The sequence below is a fragment of the Adiantum capillus-veneris genome, chromosome 2 (assembly GCF_014529385.1).
Source record: "Adiantum capillus-veneris isolate H3 chromosome 2, ASM1452938v2, whole genome shotgun sequence".
NCBI lineage: Eukaryota > Viridiplantae > Streptophyta > Polypodiopsida > Polypodiales > Pteridaceae > Adiantum > Adiantum capillus-veneris.
In genome coordinates this window covers 12,396,016-12,401,323 of record NC_140932.1, presented here as the reverse complement: position 1 = coordinate 12,401,323, position 5,308 = coordinate 12,396,016, and positions in this window count along the sequence as shown.

Here is a 5,308-nt window from a genome sequence, read left to right as displayed (position 1 = left end):
GCTATTGGTCATTCTCTGCTCGTTCCTGTTTACCTCTGCTCGTCCTTGATTATAGTAGGTCCTAGTTTACCAAGATTTTCCCTTTTGGGGCTGGTGACCTTTGGGTTGTAGGTTCCACTGTCATCGCATGTACCTAGTTTATTTATGCTCGTCCTTGATTATCCTAGTTTACCAAGCTTTGCCCTTTTTTGTCATGGGGACCTTTAGGTCGTAGGTTCCCAAATCCTTGCATAGGCCTAGTTTCACTCGAGAACTCTTTTACTTGTTACGTACCATGGTAGTTCGTCCTTGTTGTTACCATGGTTGATAGTTTGCCTAGAGTTGTCCTAGTTTTTCCTTGTTTGTCACTTGGTTGTCAACACAATAGAATAGGTGGTCCTAGTTTACTCATGTTTGATTTTCCCTAAATGATCCTATTTTTGCCTAAAGTTCTAGTGCGATCTGCTTGGCCTTGTTTGGGACAGACCTAGCTTATCCTTAGGATCCATTGGTATTTGGGTGCTTCCATCACTCAAGTATACTTAGGTTTTCCCTTGTTTATCTATGCTCATCCTTGATTATCCTAGGTCCTAGTTTACCTTGCTTCGCCCTTTATGTGACGGGGACCTTTGGGTTGTAGGTTCCACTATACTTGCTTGGGCCTAGTTTCACATGAGAGCTCCTTTACTTGTTAATTGCCATGGTAGTTTGTCCTTGTTGCTACCATGGTTTATAGTTTGCCTTGTCCTAGTTCATCCTTGTTTGTCACCTGGTTGTTAACACAATAGGAGAGGTGGTCCTAGTTTACTCATGTTTGATTTTCCCTGCATTGATCCTATTTTTCCTAAAATTTTAGCCTGCTTGGCCTTGTTTGGCACAAACCCTAGCTTATCCTCAAGGTCCAGTGGTCCCTCAAGACTAAGTGGCACGGGATCTTAAATGAATTCGAGTGGTGGGATGCACATCCCAAACTGCTAGTGGGCCCACCATGTGCCAAATTAGAGCAGTGCTAATCTAATTCTAGGATCTCAACAATTAGATCTTAAATGAAGGATAGTGGCATGGCTTTACATGCCCAAACATTAAAGACTTAATGAGAGATTAGTGCAAACTACATGCACTCTATATGCCTAATGCAAGGAAGGTTGAGTGCAATCAATTAAACTATTGATGATGCTTAAACAAAAAAAGGGATTAATAGGTCTAGGTGTGAACTGTCGGCTATTAATCCACATGAAAGGAACTAATTGCAAGTGGAGTTCATAATGTAGCGAGCTTAATAAGGATTAGTATACACGAGATGTCAAAGTGAAAATGGCTTATTATTGTTCACAATGCAAAGATTACAAAGGCTTGTATATGTAGGCACCAAAGTGGAATCTTCTTGTGACATCACATGTGACTAAAGCATGTAAGTAGTTGGCAACTAGTGTAGGTAGATATAGGCTTTGTAGATGGAGAGGTTTCCCATGGTGTAAGTTAGGCACAAACCTTAACAATTACATTTCTAAGTTTCAAAGCAAGCCATACAAAAGGAACAAGGAACTAGGTAGGTGTCAAAATACAAGGGCCTTGCTATGCATCGTGTGCGAGACTTTGAGGCTGCCAACACACAACTTGAATGCAGGCAAGCTCAATAGATACATCGGTGTGATGCTCACCTCTGTGTAGCCATCAATGAGGCAATCACATGCACACAGAGAGGAAGAAGCCCACCATTGCTACTTGACCTCCTCACTGTTGCTATACCGCCACTGCTGCTTGACCATCACACCCTCTCTCTTGCACTTACACACACTCATGCCGCTTACATGTAGCTAGAAGATAATGTAGAAGAGAACGAGAGTATGAGCAATGTCGTTGCATTTGAGAATGAGCCAAAAACTAGGTTACATGCCTTTTATGGGGGTCACCCCTTTCACATCTGGGAGCCCACTCTCGATCAACATCAAAACATGTTATCTCTCTACTAAATCTTGTGGTGCACCAATCGTTGGCGATCATCCCATAATATACATGAAAAACCAACAAGCCCGGCCTATGACTCAATGCAAATACATAATAAGAATGGTGCCTTAAGTTAACATGCCCCCCTTCCTAATGTAAATTCCATCCTTGCAATTTATGAGTGTGGAAACTAGGAAGCAAGAACTCGATCTTTCTGCTCAATATGCATCTTTGTAGTATTTAAATATCTTGATGAGAGTAGTGGCCCATGGACATGCTTACAATCAAGAGGTTAAATACTACAAGAGGGTGCACTCGTCCTCTCCCTTTGTGACTGCTTGACTTCACTCAAGCACTGCAAAATGAAAGAGAAAATAGCACAGTAATATCATTCTCATGGTAGCATGGAATTAGAAATTAAATGCGGTAAGTAGGAATAAAGAGCAAAGTGATATTAAACATATGTGTTTGGACATTATACATTAAACTAGAATACAATTAAACTCACTTATAGAGGTCAACAAATCAAGGACTCTAGCTTTGCTAGCTTTACTGTTAGCAGGGCAATGAAGGTCAAATGTTAATCCCATAATCAATCCTCCTAATTATTCCTAGTCATGTTAGAGCTATTTAATCGCAAAAGCAGATTGTGTCGTGTTTTAAGGCTGACTAGAGGCTATACCTAAAAGACCCTCTAGGTGAGAGATGGTAAAGGAAATCACACATGAAATCACTGCATGAATAGATTCCCTTTGGTTGACCCGCCAAAGTCTTTTCAATATAGATTTTGATGCCACGGAGAGCCTTGATTGACTTAGTAGCTCACATTTTAATTTTCTTCTTCTTTTGAGTGGCTTTGTTGCTTGTTGTTTTGCAGTCATATATCTTTGGGGGTCATCTAGACATTGTTACCCTCCCTAGGCCCATCACACTACCCCAAAAAAATTTATACTACCCAAGCTTAAGCCCATTAGAAAGCATCGACACGATACACAATACTTCATAATATTGGATTAAGAGCCTAAAGTAACTATGAAGAACTAGGAAGGCATTTTTCTACGATATTAAAAGAGGATCTCTAATGCTCTACATTGTTTAAATTAGCTCAACCAAAATTTTAAATAATAAACCTAAAAAAGGGACTATGAGGTAAAATTATATTATTCTAAAGTATAATACTAAGCAAGTATGTTAGATACTCTGTAGTTGATTACTCTTGATTACTCTTGAAATAAGCAAGCATGAATGCTAGAAAAAGCAACAAAGCAACAAGAATGGACAAGAAACACCTGTTTTGTGCTGGCACCAATTCCTTGATACGGTTTGGTATGGAGATGGCAAGGACCTCATGGTGCCAAAGAGTTGAGCTACTGCAACTTTTTCTCGTACACATTAGCAAACAATACAATATACCTCCAGGAGGCACATCAGTGGAAAAAGGCATCAACTCTTTCTTGAATAAAATTAAAACAAAACATAGAATCCTAACCTATATATTTGCACCACACTATAGGATCAAGAGAAGAGGATATTGTACAGATTGGCTGGTAGTCCTAAGGCTAGGCTTCTATCCTCAACGTTAAGATAAATAAAGTCATCCTCAATGAGACCATGAGTTTCATTCATGCAATTTGATAAATCATCATCACCATCTCATACACATAGGTTCGCTAGAAATTTCACTAGGCATGGATACTCATCTTGCTGAAAGGGTAAGCTTATGAAATTAGGGAGATGTTCTCCATTGGGTAGGGATCACTCGTGGCCAATAGACCTATTAGCCATTCTAACTCCTCAAAATTTTCCTTACATGCTAGATTAGCTATCGCATTCGGAGGTAAGTACATGGAGGGTAGATCATGTGAAACACTTCAGAAAGGTGAAGAGGATACCTCTCGGCAAAAGTAGAAGTGGACGACTTTGGTGAATTAGACATATTTGTATGCACAAACTGATTTTGGTTAGGTTGCAAATAACATAAGGATTGTTTCATTGTGCCTGATGTGACATTGTGAGTTTTGGGTTATGGGTCAGATCTTGTATGCTTCACTCTCATTGCTCGATGGCTCTCGCTATTTTAATTTTGTTTTTGTTTTGGTTTATATATAAGCAAGCGAATGATTGATGTCTATAAATATAAGGCTACACACACGCACACACGCACATACACACACCCTAAGAATTGGAAATTAAGAGGTCAAAAAGTTAAGAGGGAAGGAAGCAAATGATTGATGTGAGGAATTACTTCCCCTGACCGTAGGTAGATTATACCTTTTGGAAAGATGTCATCACCCTTTGAAATCGATTGTTCCAAGTTGTAATAGGTGAGGACTTTGGCCACTAGTTTCCTGCCACCCCAGGTGGTTCATCGAGTTGCAAGGGTGGTAAGGTACTCCCCCATGAAGTAACGTGAAATGTTTCTCCATGAATTTTTTTAACAATGGAAGGCTTTACCTTTATGGATGAACTACATGAGGAGCTAGAAGCTTCATGTGACCTGAGCTAGGTGGAACACATTGTTCTTGGGACCCAAACTAGCTCTAGAACATATGTGGAGTAATCCATGATTTTTCCTTTTTGGTGATTTTCAATTCAATCGGAGATACAAGATTTGGCTTACATGGTTCAATAGGCGACATGGAAGAACACAAGCTACATTTAGGCACCCAGATTTTATCATTAATATCATAGTAGCCTGGGGATTCCAATAGTTGTTTAAGAACCCAACCCATTATAGCCTTGCATTTCTTGGGGTGAGTGGAGGATTTCCTCCAAGGCTTCTATTTTGAATAAGATTGAACTTTAACAAAGCCTTGGGGACCCATTGATAAGTACCCCTGGTTGAATCATGCTGAGTGGTGGGTGCAACATTCTCTGTTTTAGCCATGGAAGTTGAAGCTTTAGAGGGTTGTGCCATATGTAAGGATGTTCTAAACTCTTAAATGTGCAATGTTTCCTTATTGTGCATTATCTCGAGAGGTGATAGCTCAAGGGACATTCCTTGAGTGGTAGGGTTGAGAGTTGGTTTATGTGTTGTGATACTCTTGGTCCCCAAATCAATAGTACATCTAGTTGCAGACATCGACTTATGCCCTAGGTTTATGTTACCCTCCATAGCACCAATAGGCATGACCAAAACGTTTTGAGCCATGGTCCCAATGTCATAAAGGATGGAAGTGTGCAAGATTTCGAAAACATTTTTCTTCTTATAGACACCCTTGACTTGGATGGTACTCTTGGATAAAGGTCTCCTTCCATAAATGACACCATACGACAGAAAATTATGTTGAGCTCCAGTGTCCAATAATGCATTATAGAGTACTTTCCCATATGAACTATTTAACTCAATTGGGTGTCGTAGAGAAAAGTCTATTAACCACAG